This window comes from Piliocolobus tephrosceles, chromosome 15 (genome assembly GCF_002776525.5).
Source record: "Piliocolobus tephrosceles isolate RC106 chromosome 15, ASM277652v3, whole genome shotgun sequence".
Classification (NCBI taxonomy): domain Eukaryota; kingdom Metazoa; phylum Chordata; class Mammalia; order Primates; family Cercopithecidae; genus Piliocolobus; species Piliocolobus tephrosceles.
The window spans coordinates 600,861-617,369 of NC_045448.1; the positions used below are offsets into that span (position 1 = coordinate 600,861).

The 16,509-nt window shown below is 40.4% G+C and overlaps 1 long non-coding RNA gene across 3 annotated transcripts in view; it reads left to right on the plus strand.

The window, feature by feature from the left end:
- The window catches only part of LOC111526762, a 47,750-nt gene that overhangs the window by 18,673 nt on the left and 12,568 nt on the right, over positions 1-16,509 (plus strand). For all 3 annotated transcript variants that reach the window (XR_002726486.2, XR_002726488.2, XR_002726489.1), the window contains one exon: positions 15,768-16,267. This is a non-coding gene — a long non-coding RNA (uncharacterized LOC111526762). The remainder of the gene's footprint in view (positions 1-15,767; positions 16,268-16,509) is intronic.

A 16,509-nucleotide genomic window follows, 5' to 3' on the forward strand; every position in this document is an offset into this window, starting at 1 on the left:
GGAGGTATTGAATTTTCCAGCTGTAGTAGTAGATTCGTCTCTTTATCTTTTCAGTCCTGTTGAGTGTTGATTTGTATAACTTGATGCTCTGTTGTTAGGTATGTCCACGTTTACTATTGCTATGCTTTACTGAAGAAGTGAACCACATATCATGTAATGCCCCGATCTCTGAACATTTTTTCTTGTTCTGAAGTCACCTTTGTCCTAAGCTAATTTCTCTAGTCCAGTATTATTCTGATTAGTATTAGTATGGATTATCTTTTCCATCCCCTATGTATATGTTACATATACCTTTTGAAATTTTTCTACAGTTCTTGAATTTCTATTGTAAAATTTTCAGTCATTTTTATTGTGAAGTTCCTATTGACATATTTTTAAGTCACTGACTCTTGGCAGAATTCATTCCACTGATGAGCCCATCAACAACATTCATTATTTCCTATTAGAGTGTTTCGATTTGTAGCCTTTCTTTTTCTTTCTTTCTTAGCATTTTTATCTCTTTGATTACATTGTCTAATTTTGAGTATTGCCTTCTTTTACTATGACAGCCTTTAACATATTATTCATAGTTACTTTAAATACTCTAATACTTCTAAAATCCATGCAATATCTGAGTTCATTTTCACGTTTGTCTCTTTAGACTATTTTTTCTTACTTTCTAGCTTATCACATAGTATTTTATTTTGTCAAAAGCCAGATATAATTATCAGATAATAGAAACTGAGGCAAAAATGTCTTTACTGTGAGATTCTATGTTAATCTGGCTAGGATTTGGATTGTGTTTATTTGTTTTCTAACTATATATGCCAGATGCTTCATATTTCTCTTGTGCTTTTGGTTTTGTCCCATATTGTCTTGGGGCTTCCCTAGAGACTTCTTAAGTAAAGTATAAGATATGCACTTCTTTCCATTGTATTCCTCAATTGCCAATATGAGGAATATAAGGTGGTCACCAGCAAACAAAATAGAAACTACCATAAGAGGAAATGATGAATGAGTTTATGTCAATATATTTAAATTTGAATAAAACAATTTCCTAGACAGACATCACACATCAAAATTATACAAGAATAAATAGAAAATTTGAATGGATACCTAGCTCTTAAAGACACAGAAGCTGTTATTAAAACCTTACTGCAATGTAGACTCATGTGTCAGATGGCTTCATTGATAAATTCTTCCAAACTTTTACTAAATAAATAACCAAGACTATCACTTGGGTTGGTTCCAAATCTTTGCTGTTGTGAATAGTGCTGCGATAAACATATGTGTACATGTGTCTTTATAGTAGAATGACTTATAAACCTTTGAGTATATACTCAGTAATGGGATTGCTGGCTCAAATGGTATTTCTGGATAAAGAAAAAGTGGCACATATACACCATGGAATACGATGCAACCATAAAAAAGGATGAGTTCATGTCCTTTGCAGAGACATGGATGAAGCTGGAAACCATCATTCTCAGCAAACTGAGAATTCTCAGCAAAACCAAGACTATATCAATTCTTCATGGTAAAATGAAAAATATAGAATTCATTGTAATGGGTTTTATGATACCAGTATTACCTTGATTCACAGATCTGACAATATGGATTACTGGACAATTTACATTTTAAATGTGGATTTAAATATGACAAACAAATATAAGTAAAATGGGTTCCTTGATATATAAAATAGATAAATATAAAAACTGAGTTTATATTAATATATTTTTATATATTAAGAAAATAAAATAAAAATTATCTAGGTAAATGACAAAAACATTTTTGATAAAATTCAATATTTATTAATTATTTTTAAATACCTTATAAATATTTGCTATAAAAATTACCTTCTTTCTCTGAAAAATGGTATCACTGGAGCCCAAAACAAATCTTAGATCCAATATTAATATATTAAAAACTTCTATCTTCAGATCATGAATAAGAAAAAGATATTTATTATTAACAATTTTAGTCAACATTTTATAGGAGTTTCTTGTCAGTGAAATAAGGCATGTAAATACATGGTAAAATGTTTTAAGTAAAGAAATACATGTATCTTCATTTACAGATAACACATGGTTATAAAAGTAATTTTCTATAAATTATCAAATTTAATAATTTAGGTGAGTTAGGCTTGCTGAATGCAATGTCACTATACAAAAATTATTTTATTTTCTAGCATTTAATATAAAAAATTTTAATCATGCTATTTACCATAGTATCAAAAATTATCAAATATCTAGAAAACAATCTGTCTAAATATGTGTAACACTTCTATACCAAAATTATAAAAAGATTATTGAGAGAAGTGGGTGACGACCTAAACAAATGAAAGAACATACCATTTTCTCAAATTGGAGGAAGAAATATTATGAGAGTAAAAATTCTCCTTATATTCCATTTGGCTATTTTTATTTGTGTGTTGATGACAGACATGCTAATATAAGATTTATGTAGAAACAGAAAGAAACAAGAATAGCAAAAAATTTTGAGGAAGAGCAAAGATAAGAACATACATTGCCCAATATCAAGATTTATTGGAAAAGTAAGTTCATATGACAGTGTGGCACTAGTGAAAGGGATTAAAAACAGATCGATGAACAGTCAGGAGAAAAGAGAGCACACAGGGAAACTTCATCTAAAACAAAGCTGGCCATTTCACAATATTTGTTCTATCCATCCATGAGAATGGGATGTATTTCAATTTGTGTCATTTATGATTTCTTTCAGCAGTGTTTTGTAGTTTTCCTTGTAGAGGTCTTTGACTATACTGCCAAAAGCAATCTACAGATTCAATGCAATCCCCATCAAAATGCCAACATCATTCTTCACAGAATTAGAAAAAACAATTTTAAAATTCATTTGGTACCAAAAAGAGCCCACATAGCCAAAGCAAGACTAAGCAAAAAGAACAAATCTGGAGGCATCACACTACCTGATTTCAAACTATAAGGCCATAGTCACCAAAACAACATGGTACTGGTATAAAAATAGGCACACAGACCAATTGAACAGAATAAAGAACCCAGAAATAAACCCACATACTTACAGCCAACTGATCTTTGACAAAGAAAACAAAAACATAAAGTGGGGAAATATAATGACCTGAAACTAAATATAAGACCTGAAACTATAAAAATTCTAGAAGATAACATTGGAAAACCCCTTCTAGACATTGGCTTAGGCAAGGATTTAATGACCAAGAACCCAAAAGTAAATGCAATAAAAACAAAGATAAATAGTTAGGATTTAACTAAAGAGCTCTTGCATAGCAAAAGAAACAGTCAGCAGAGTCAACAGACAGCCCACAGAGTGGAATCTTCACAATCTATACATCTGACAAAGGACTAATATCCAGAATCTACAACGAACTCAAAGAAATCAGTAAGAAAAAAACAAACAATTCCATCAAAAAGTGGGCTATTGGCTGGGCGCAGTAGCTCATGCCTGTAATCCTAGCACTTTGGGAGGCTGAGGCAGGTGGATCATTTGAGTTCAGGAGTTTGAGACCAGCCTGGCCAACATGGTGAAACCCCGTCTCTACTAAAAATACAAAAAAATTAGCCAGGTGCAGTGGTGTGTGCCTGTAGTCCCAGGTACTCGGGAGGCTGAGACAGGAGAATCACTTGAACCCGGGAGGTGGAAGTTGCAGTGAGCTGAGATTGCACCACTGCATACCAGCAGCCTGGGTGACAGAGCAAGATTCCTTCTCAAAAAAAAAAAAAAAAAGTGGGCTATTAGAGAAATCCAAATCAAAACCACAATGAGATACCACTTCACATCAGTTAGAATGGTGATCATTACGATCATTAAAAAGATAGGAATCAACAGATGCTGGCAAGAATGTGGAGAAATAGGAATGCTTTTACACTGTTGGTGGGAGTGTAAATTAGTTCAACCATTGTGAAAGACAGTGTGGCGATTCCTCAAGGATCTAGAACCAGAAATACCACTTGACCCAGCAATCTCATTACTGAGTATACACCCAAAGGATTATAAATCATTCTAATATAAAGACACATGCACGCGTATGTTTACTGCAGCACTATCCACAATAGCAAAGACTTGGAACCAACCCAAATGTCCATCAATGATAGACTGGATAAAGAAAATGTGATACATATACACTGTGGAATACTATGCAGCCATAAAAAAGGATGAGTTCATGTCTTTTGCAGGGACATAGACGAATCTGGAAGCCATTATCATCAGCATACTAACACAGGAACAGAAAACCAAACACTGCATGTTCTCATTCATAAGTGTGAGTTGAACAGTGAGAACACGTGGACACAGGGAGGGGAACATCACACACCATGGTCTGTCGGCAGGTGGGAGGCAAGGGGAGGGAGAGCATTAGGACAAATACCTAATGTATGCAGGGCTTAAAACCTAGATGACAGGTTGATAGGTGCAGCAAACCACCATGGCACATGTATACCTATCTAACAAGTATGCACATTCTGCACATGTATCCCAGAACTTAAAGTAAAATACAAAATAAATACATAAATGAGTCATTTCTGAAATTCTGAAAAATACAAAAGTGGACTAAGGAAATGAATAGACAATTCTAAAGGAAGATGTACAAATGGCCAACAAACATATGAAAAAATGCTCAACATCACTAATGATCAGGGAAATGCAAATCAAAACTACAATGTGATACCACCTTACTCCTGCAAGAATGGACATAATCAAAAATTAAAACACAGTAGATATTGGCATGGATGTGGTGATTAGGAAACACCTCTACACTGCTGGTGGGAATGTAAAATAGTACAGCCACTATGGTAAACAGTGTGGAGATTCCTTAAATAACTAAAAGAAGAACTACCATTTGATCCAGCATCCCATTACTGGGTATCTACCCAGACAAAAAGAAGTCATTATATCAAAAATATACTTGCATACACATTTTATAGCAGCACAATTTGCAATTGGAAAATCTTGGAACCAACCCAAATGGCCATCAATCAATGAGTAGATAAAGAAACTGCAGTATATATATATATATATGATGGAATACTATTCAGTGATAAAAAAGGAAAGACTTAATGGGATCTGCAGCAACCTGGATGAGATCAAAGACTATTATTATAAGTGAAGTAACACAGGAATGGAAAACTAAACATCATATGTTCTCATTGATATGTGGGAACTAAGCTATGAGGTCTCAAAGGCATAAGAATGATACAATGAACTTTGGAGACCTGGGGGGAAAGAATGGGAAGGGGACAAGGGATAAGAGACTCCAAATAGAGTGCAGTGCATACTGCTCAGGTTATGGGTGCACCAAAATCTCACAAACCACCACTAAAAAACTTACTCACATAACCAAATACCACTTGTACCCCAAGAACCTATGGAAAAATAAAATTAAATTAAATAAATTAAATAAATAAAACAAAGCTGGCACTGTGCAACGAAAAAGGAAAGGCTTTTGGGTGAGTGGTCCTGGATCAAATGGAAGTACACGGTGAAATAAATAAAATATAGATGGATTGTAGATCTAAATGTGAGATGTAAAACTATCACACTACCAGAAGATAGTAGTGTGATAGACTCTCCTATGTTATTAGAGTAGGAGGGAAAAATCTTAAATGGATTAAAAAGCTTTGGCTATAAAGAAAAAGGAACTTGTATTGATCAAAGACCCCACTAAGTTTGTTTGTTTAAAAAGTCACCGATGAAAAGAAAACATTTGCAATACCCATGACTATCAAGGGAATCATTACAGTAATAATAACAATAATATTTATAAATTAATAAAGAAAAGTGTCGACAAAAGGGCAAAAAGCATGAACAGGCAACTCACTAAAGGATGTCTCCAAATAACCAATGAATAAATGAAAAGTTGTTCAATCCCATTGATCGTTAGGAGAATGACAATTGAAACAATATGAAACAAAATTACATTACACCAGAAATGCTCTATTAATATTGTGAGCAGCTTGCACTATCAAAGCCTGCTGCTGAGAGCATCAGCTGGGTCACTTCTCTGTGAAACTCTGCCATTCTCTCTTGAATCCCAACATACACGTATCACCTAGAGTTTCTACTACTAGGTGGATATCCAACCAATAGTCATACACACAGAGAAAGCTTTTGGTATTAGGTGGCATTAAAGTGAAATTGCAGTAATTATTCCCTGTGGTTTGAGGTTGAGAGAATAAACACAGAAAAGAGCTGTATTTCCCTGAAACCAAGCAAGGATTCCACCTGACTTGATATAGAGTGAGAACCAACCCAAGAGAGTGCAGTGACCGCAGAGAGCATGCAGGAGGCTTGTCTGAAGATCTGTGGGTGACAATGGGAGGAGGTGAGCAGTGAAATGTAAATCTGTTTGGCTTCCTTGCTTCTGCCTTTATCACTTCACTCCCAAATCTTCTCTAAGGTCTTGAGGCCTCCACAGTCATCATGCAGTTATGACACTCAGCTGACTCCACCGTGCAGGGGCACTTAGCCTTCCGATGAAGCCTCCTCCTTCCCTGCTCCTGGTTTTGTGGTATTTACTTCCCAGGCCCTCACCCGCCTTCCAGGCCCTCTGTTTGCTTTCCAAGGACACAGGGCTTACTTGGTCAGAACTGGAACTTCCTGGGACTTTCTTCTCTGGTAACCTCATCCAGGCCCTTCTCTTCAATTACCACCTTGGTGCACAGATTTGTATCTTCAACCAGACCTCTGCTGTGCAGCCCAGAGGCGCCGTATGCACCTGGTGGTCTTACAGCCACTCAGCTCTTGGTCCCCACCCTCAACCCACAGACTTGGGTGAGTCTCCGTGAGCCCCTCTCAATGCCAGGGCCACTCTCCACCACACTGTGCAAACCTTAGCACTTCACAGCATGCAGTTACTGTATTTATAACTTGTTCATTTGTTTTTTTGTTTAATTCTGTCTTTACTAGACTGTAAATGCTGTTATTGTTGGACTTATTCTTACTTGGCCAATATTGTATCCCTGGGATGTAGCAGGCATTCAGCACAGTTGCTGAAAAACTAAATAAATAAGTAGATAATAAATCATGAGTTAATTAATTTTTCCCATCATGACAATGGCAGAATGTATTTCCCCTTGTTCAGAAAGTTGGGCTCTGCAGGCTTCATCCCATGGATGTAATCTTCTCCCCTCCTTCTCCTGGGGTCACTGTGGTGACTTCTGCTTGCTCTGCTCTGCCGAAATGCATCCCTGAAAGTCACTCCCATAGCTGTGGAAGCCTCCTGTCCAGCTCTGGTCTCCTGATCACTTGGCCGTGTTCTAGAATGTACAGCTCCTATCTACTGATTTCTAATTCACTGCCAGGATAATTTTCGTCTTGTTCTTCCATTGTCACTGTCAACAATTAAAATCAGTTATTTTTCCATGCAGAAAATATAAATTTTCTTACATTTTATTTATCATTATTTTTACATTAGCTCTTTCATGCTACTACATTTTTACTTTTTCAAAACATATTTAGAAGAAAATTTGAGGAGATAGGTACTTTCTGAACTCAATTGTACCCATAGGTTTTCTTTTCTCGACAGAGTGAAGGATCATTTAATTTCTCTGGCTCTTTCAATGGGCTAGCTGAGAAATTTATAAACTGATAGTGGAATTTCTTAAAGACATTCTAGATAACAAGGGAAACATCATGTTTAATGTGGCAGGAATTCAGCCTCTGAAACATTAACAAATCACCAGCTGAATCTTATCATAGAAAAACAGATTTATTTTTCAGACAGTTTTGAGAGGTATCTAAAATTCATTGTGTGCTGAACCTTCGAATGCTTTTGAAGGAGTTTGCCTGCTGAAAAGCTAAATAGCATCAGACTTAAAAGCGTGTTTCTCCTGACATCAGGATGTGGGCTGATACTAGCCAGAATGAAATGTGCTCTTTTCCTCCATTTTCAGTCTATCGGCAAGACTTGAGAAAACCGCAGTGACCTTTCTGCCTTCAGCTACCTCCCTTTGTCCTGTCTCTTTGCAATCACATATTTTTTTTCCAGTATGTGATTCCAATAATTACATCTTCAGTGTTGCTGAAGCAATTTGACAAGTAGTAATTACAATGTTCATTTCATAAGGATAGTTTGGCATCATGATTTCTAATGATAAATGCAACATAAACTTTCTAAAATGCTGATGAAAACATAAAATCTAAGGCTATTTCATGCCAGATAACTAGAGCATTAATCATCCAGTTAAAGATATGTGTATGCATAGATACATATGCTTAAGGTGTGCATCCCTTCAACAGGCCCAAATATTTACGTGCCTGTATTACAAGCTGTTCATTGATGGATCACAGAATGCTCAGTTCTTGAAAACTAGTGGTGGAAAGGATATCAGTTAAACTCATTCTGACCTGGCTTTGAATCTCATTTTTGCAGCTTATGGGCTTCTGTTATCTTGTAGGAACAATGAGAGTCCTCCGGGGAAGATCTTCCTCGTCTGGATCCCCTACGCAGAGCCTGTATGCCCCTGAGTGGGTGGGTACACACTGTGAGCCCTGAGTGGGTGCACACACGCGTCTCACATGCAAACGAGTCCATGAAGGAAAAGCCTGGACGGAGCTCCGAGTCCTGCCTGGGAGCTGCTCCTGGCTTCCGGGCCAGGCAGGAATCTCCAAGCCTCCTCCTGGGTGATGGGGAGAGGCCAGTCAGCGTCTGCTAACTGCAAATCACGGGTGGGAACGACCACAGTTTCAGATCCCAGAACGGGGTTTTCTTAGCACAAGCAGCGCCTAGCACAGTGCCGAAAGCCAAGTCGAGGTGATGAGCCTCGGCGGGGGTTTGAGGGGAGACAGTGCAGGGAACCCACAGTACCAGACGGGGCCATGTCCCCTGAGCAAAGCCTGGAATGGAGACAGCAGCTCTGGCCTCGCGCAGCCCGTGGCTGAGCCCCGGTGGAGAGATACGGGGCTGTGTGTCGCGGCTCTGGACGGAAATCCCTCTTTCCTCCCTTCCTGGCTCGGTCTTTCTTCCAGACGGCGCTGGGCCTGCTGCTGTGTCATCTCACGAGTGGCAGTGTCTGTTCTGAGGCGTCTTCATGTTCCTCCTTCCTGTCAGCCCTGAGCATTCCTTTACCATCCGCAGATTCCATGCTGTATTTTTATACACACTGTCGTGTAACATGCACACATTGCCCATTTTAACAATTCTGAAGTGCACTGTTCAGTGACAATAAGCACATTCACGCTGTGGTGCCGCGGACACCTCTTCCAGCTCCAGAACGTTCCACCTTCTCCCCCGGAAACGCCGCACCCGTTAAACGACAGCGCCCCCTGCCGCCCCGCAGCCCGGAAGCCCTCGCTTTACCTTCAGTCTCTGGAAACTTCACTGCGGTGGATTCCTCGCAGACGTGAAATCCTGCAGCGTTTGTCTTTTTGTGACTTGGCATAATGTTTTCCATGTTTTTGGGTTGAATCCATATGGAAGCAGGTGCCAGCATTTCCCTGCTTTTTAAGGCTGGATAACATTTCACCATCTGTGTGCCCCACACCATGTTTACTCGTTCATCCAGCGATGGCTTCTGGGTTGATTCCACGTTTCCACTATTCTGCGTGGTGCTGCCAGGAGCAGTGGTGCACGGATCCCTCCTATCTGAATCCCAGTCTTCAGTTTTCATTTCTGTTTGTTGGAATATACCCAGAAGTGGAATCGCTGGTCATATGGTAATTCTGTTTAGTTTTTTTAGGAGTCTTCACACAGTTCTCCCCAGTGACCACACTGTATTATATTCCTCTCCATACAGTTCTCCACAGTGAACACACTATGTTATATTCCTCTCCATACAGTACTCCATGGTGACCAACTATATTATATTCCTCTCCATACAGTTCTCCACAGTGAACACACTATATTATATCCCTCTCCATGGTGACCAACTATATTATATTCCTCTCCATACAGTTCTCCATAGTGAGCACACTATGTTATATTCCTCTCCATATAGTTTTCTACAGTGACTACACTATATTATATTCCTCTTCGCACAGTTCCCTTAGTGACTGCACTGTATTATGTTTCTACTATGAATGCTTAATTGTCCTGATTCCTCCACAACCCAACAAATGCTTGTCATTTTATGTTTTGTCTGTACATTTTTAAACATTAGCTGTCTTACTGGGTATGAAAATTTATGTGTGTATGTGTGTGTGTGTGTGTAAAGTATATTTATATCATATTTTCATTGCTTTTTTTTCCTACCCTAATAGATTGAAGCTCAAATTCAAGAATCATCTCCATGTGTACCTGCCATAGACCGAATGTGTCCCCCAAATCCACAGTTGGAAACCTAATGGTCAAAGTGATGGTATTGGGAGGTGGGACATTTGGGAGGTGATTAGGTTTTGCAGGTGGAGCCTCATGAATCATCATGATAAGATTAGTGCCCTGTCTCTTCTGCTATGTGAGGACACAGGAAAAAGGCACTGTCCGGAAACCAGAAAGTGGCCCTCACCCAACAGCAGATCCCCCACCGCCTCGATCTCGAACCTCCAGCCTCCAGAACTGGGAGAACAGGCCACCTTGTTTATGGAATTTTCTTAGAGAAGCTCAAATTCACTAAGACAGTGTTCTCACACATTGCTTATGCATTAGCCCAAGGACTGACACTTAATGTACATTTTGCTAAATGACCTGACATAAAATGGAAGGCAAATTTATCCTGTGATGACTTAGGTGTACTGAGAATATAAAGACCTGTTATTCTGATGAAAGTAGTCAAAGTAATATACCTTTTACACGTGATGATATAAGCATTTATGACAAAAAATTTCAAGAACATGAGAGTAGACAGAAGCATAGTGAACTCCTATGTGTCTAACTCCGGCTTCAGCAACTATCAGCTTGTGTCCGGGGTGGTTGTATCTACATTTTCACAGCCCCAAAAGGATATTTTTGGGCCAAGGAAGAGAGACCTCCTTCCATGGTTAGCTGAGTGTTTTTATAATATTGAATTTTGTCAAATGTTTTTCCTACATCAAGATTATTATTTTCTTCTTTTTTTAATGTAATGTGTTACATTCATCGATTTTCTGAGGCTGAACCTCACTTGCATTTCTGGCATCTATCACACTTGTGCAGGGTGTATAATCCCTTTAACATGTTGAACTTGGATTGCTGCCTTTGTTGTAGAGTTTACGAGTATTTACATTAAGAGACACTGGTTGGCAGTTTTATTTTCCTGTTGTGTCTTGTCTTGCTTTGGTGTTGGTGTAATGATGGCTTCACAAGATGGGTTAGGAAGTGTTCTCTCCTTGGGTGTGTTTTGGAAGGAGAGTACTTTGTTTTGAGGATTGGTATTATTTCAATGATTTCTAGAACTAGCCAATAAAGCCGTCTGGTCCTGGCCTTTTGCTTACTGAGGAATTTTTGAAGACTGAATCGATTTGTTTACTCCTTTTAGGTCTGTTCAGATTTTTATTTCTTCTTGAGTGGGGCTTGGCAGTTTCTGTCCCCAGGACTCTTTCCATTTCCCAAGGTCACCTAATTTGTTGGCATACGACTGTTTCCAGCATTCTCTTATGATCCTTTCAACATCTGTAAGGGTGGTAGTAATATACCTACTTTTATTTCTGAATTTGGCTATTTACACCATCTCTCCTTTTTTAGTCAATGAGTTAAGGGTTTGACAGTTTTAGTCAAAAAATGTAGTGTTTGCTTTTGTTGATTCTGTTTTTTTTTCTCTCATCTACTATGATGATCACCATTGTAACCTTCAGCATCTCCACACCTCTGGTAACTTTGGGTTTAGGTTAGGCTACCGAGATCTTTTTTTTTTTTTTACGTTAGGCCTTTTTACCTATAAATCTCCCTTTGAAGGTTGCTTTCTTTTCAGATCATAAGTTTTAGTAAACCTTGGTTTTGTTTGCATTTATCTCAAAGTATTTTCTAATTTCCCTTGCAATTTTTTGTCTTTTACAAATTAGTTGCTGAGGAGTGTGTTGCTTAATTTTTATACCTTTGTAAATTTCTGCATTCTATTGGTGATCAGAGAAAAGGCTCTGTATGAATTCAATCTTTTCACATTTGTTGAGGCTTGTCTCACAGACTAACATCTGTTCTATGCTGGAGAATGTTCCGTGTGCACTTGAGATGAATGTCGGTTCTGCTGCTGGTGGGTGGAGTTTTGTGCAGGCGGCGTCTAGGTCATTATCACTCCTCTGAATATTGTTCTTGTCATTACTGAAGTGAACATTGACATTTTTATGAGCTCTCCTTTCCATTCTGTCAATGTTTTCTTCATATAGTGTGGGGTTTTTCTGTTTGATGTATATTTGCTTTTAATTTTTCTATCTTCTAGATCAATAAGCCCTTTTATCAATTATTCTTCATGTCTTGTGACCCTTTTTGACTTAAAGTCTGTTTTTCAGGTCCTGGTGTGGTCCCTCAGCTCTCTCCCAGTATCTTCCTGCAGGACGGCTTCTCCACCATCCCCCTCACCCTACCTATTCCTTTGGCTCTAAAGCAAATCTTGTGATTATTAGGTCATTTTTAAAATTTTGCCAAGTTTGTACCTTAGCCAGTGAGTTTGATGCTTCTATGTTTAAAGTAATTAACAACAAGAAGGATCTTCTGCTATTTTTCTATTTGTTTTCATGTCTTCTTTGTTGTTCATGATTCCTCTTATACAGCTTTATTTTTGTATTTGATTGACATACTCTACTCCTTTGATCCTTGACTAATTTCCCATCTGTATACACTTTTTAGTTATTTTCTTTATGTTTACCTTTGACATTACAATTAACATTCTAATCTTACAGCAATCTATTTTGAATTGATCCAGCATAGCTTCAGAAGCAGATAGACTCTGCTCCTACACAGCTCTACAGCCTGATGTTACTGTCACAAAGGATGCCCTTGTGTGGTGCATCCCCTCCCTGGTTTTAGTAATAGCTGGACGACAAGATCATGGCGGAAAGAGGTACATGTGTAAATGGTGCCGGCTCCAGATAATTCTTGCTTTATATTCTGAAACCTAATTCCAGAGAAACATTTTTACAAAGCATCGCATGGCTTTGGGTTTCGACGGAGCCACGTCTAGTTCATCTCCACACTCTAGGCACCTGTATCACCAGGGGTCCAGAATGTACAGCTGCTTCTCTAATCTCTAAAACTCTCACCTATGCTTTTCAAGTTACGTAGGAAAGAAAAGAGGGAGTTACAAACAAAAATACAATGATGCTGGCCTTTTTTATTTTTGAGACCTGAGTCTTACTTTCTCGCCCAGGCTGGAGTGCAGTGGTGTGATCTCGGCTCACTGCAACCTACACCCTCCAAGTTTAAGCGAATCTCCTGCCTCAGCCTCCCAAGTAGCTGGGATTCCAGGCGCCTGCCACCAATCCCAGCTATTTTTTTGTATTTGTAGTAGAGAACGGGGTTTCACCATCTTGGCCAGACTGGTCTTGAACTCCTGACCTCGAGATCCACCTGCCTCGGCCTCCCAAAGTGCTGGGATTACAGGCATGAGCCACTGTGCCCGGCCAATGCTGGCTTTTATATTTACCAATATGATTACTTTACCAATGTTATCTTTTTTGTATGGCTTTGAGCTACTCATTTATTTTTTGGCAATTTGGAAGAAACTTGCAACACACAGGATAAAATAGATTGTGTTACTGACATAAAATCTCCAAAATGTTAGTGTCTTTAAAAATAAATTTGCTCTGTCTCTTACCACATGTGTGCTGTGGGTCAGGAGGAGGTTCTGTGCATTTCCCTTGTCAGGGCAGTGGACTGTGGAATGCAATACCATTGGATGAAACGCTCTGGATTTGCACTGTGCAACATGGCAGCCTCGAGCCACATACGGCTCTGAGCGTTTGACCTGTGACAAATGCAACCGAGAAACAGAATGTTTAATTCTCTTTCATTTTAATTAATTTAAAGTTAAATAGCCACATGTGGCTGGTTTCTCCCATACTGGACTGCAAAGGTCTAGAACGTGTCTGGTGTCTTGATGAGACAAAGAACTCAGCTCTTGCTGGTTTCTTCCCAGCCATGACGGAGTTCACTTTCCACTAAGGCAAGTCACACGCCCTTGTACAACCTCCAGGGGGCAGAAGAGTGCAGTTTTAACAGGTGCCCAGAAGAAGGAGAACCAGAAGCATTGCCAGACATCAATGATTCTGCAAAGCTGAGAATAAACCCCTGATTGCTTAGGGGAAACCAGCTGGGTAGTGGTTTAATGATTGGAGGAGCATGATGCGGGCAGTAAGTGAACACAGTACCAGGGGAATTTGTAGAGAAGAAATGAGGACCCAGGGTGCGAAATTGTTCAAGGCCAAAGACAGGTCGTTGGTCTCTTTTAACACTTCATCCCCAGGGCCTGCCTGCATGTTCAAGGGACCCTGGTTGCACGGTTGTGCAGGTAGCCCGAGCTGCCCAAGCCTCACTCTGTCACAGAGGCAGGCCCGCCAGGTGTGTTCCATCTCCCACACGCCTTGTCCCTGTGGAATGGCTAAGAGAATTACCTGAGACTGGGTAATTTATAAGAAAAAATATGTATTTAACTCACTGTTCTGTAGGTTGAGAAGTTCAAGGGCCTAGTCTTTGCTCCCTGCGAGCTTCTGAGCTGGGTAACATGGTGGAGAAGGTCAGAGAAGTGAACAGATGCGGAGAGGACCAAGCAGAAGAAGAAGCTGCACCTTATAACAACAGCTCCAGCGGGAGCCAGTCCAGTCCAGTCTCTGAGAGTGAAACCACACTCACTACCTCACAAAGAGATTCAGCCCCAGGACGTGAACACCTCCCACCAGGACGTGAACACCTCCCACCAGGCCCCATCTCCAAACACCAACACACCGAGGATCACGTTTCATATGGAACTTGGTGGAGACGGCAAACGACATCCAAACCACGGTCAGCTTCCTCACCTCCTGCAATGCATCCTTGGCTGAGTTTACTCAGTATACCCGGGATGCTCATGTCCACTCACCAGACCTTCCATCTCAGGCACCCTCATCTTCCAGACGCAGCTGCTGTGGTCCTCATGTCCACCCACCAGATGTGCTTCCATCCCATACACCCTCACCTTTCAGATGCAGCTGGAAGCATATGAAGCATAATAAATAAACTCAACGTAACCTTGTCTCTTATTACATCAAACGCCTGAGTTGGTGGTGTGAGTTGCCTAATTCTGGCTTTGAATCCCAGCACCACTGCTTTTTTACTTGACCCCATGTGAGTTCCTTAAGCTCCTGTGGGGCTTCAGGCAAAGCTTCTGGCCTTCGTGGGTCTTGGTTGGCACATTTGTGAGCCAAGTAAAATATATTATAAACTATTAATCCATAGGGAACCATGGTCATGGTGATTTTATTTTAGCTTTTATTTCAAAACACAATTAAGAAATACATAATTTTCCTTTAACTGTTTGTATCTTTTCAACTTACTTAGATTTATTCTCTATTAACTAGTTTGTGTTACTATTGTAATAATCAATAATTAGAAAAATAACCTAGCCCTCACTGATTACTCGTGGGATTCAGGAACCCGATGAGTTCCGTGAGAATCACCTTGCTCTAGGGACTGAGCAGAGTTTCCCTGTTACTGAGCCCGGCCACTAGGTGGTGGAGGACTACTTCACTTTAGCTTTCTTGTCTTTCATTACTAAAAAGGCTTTTGCAAGGATTATGCACCTTTTCTCCCACTGCTCCTTCCTTGAATGGTGAATTTCTATAACATTTGTTTACTGTCCTTTTAATAATTCTTGACCCTTTCTGTGCTTTCATTTAACCTCAAGTCTAGATTATTCAAATTGACTCATTTGGTAAAAATACATTGGGTGTCTATCATGTAGCGACAGCTTAATGGGATCCCCCGTGAGGTGGTCAAGTGCTGAAGCTGTGAAAACTGGGGCCGGCGGATCGTGTGGGGACTGCCGCTGTGATCACTTTTAGGGCAGCATCAGCAGAAGCGTGTGCGTTTGCAGGCAGATCTACGCTGTTTCAAATGTGGTGACACCAAGGTACAGTGCGGGGGACACGTGGCAGGGTTGGGGTGTGGAGGGAGCTTATTCATCCTTCTTGGAAACCATGACATGGGGAAGGGGATTTAGGCCTCCTCGTTTCACACCCCTCCTTTCTAGAGACCAAGGCAGCCCATTGATCAAGGTCACATGGTTCCTTAGAGGCAGCTCAGAAGCAGTTTCAGGAGGAGCTCTCCGCATCTTTTTTGAGACAAATCTCCTCCGTGGGAGGCTCTCTGAAGGGCCATGGTGTGCGGGGCCAGGGAGGCCGACTTCGTGACTGGACCCCCACAGAACATCCACAGTCACAGGGATGGGACAGCTACACAGAGGTCAGCGAGCCCCGGGGATGAGGGGAGGAGGAGGGGAGGCCTTGGGGGTGGAAGGGGTTCCTGCAGAACATTGTTCTAGGTGGGGCCTGAAATAACTCCTTCTACAGACAAAGAGGTGACAGGTGTGGGATAGAGGGTGGAAGGGGCAGACCATCCCAAGAAGACACATGCCAGGACGCTGAAGCAGCTGCTGGGGTGGGTGCGTTGGGTGGCGGAGGGGCAGCAGGCGCTGGTGATGGAGA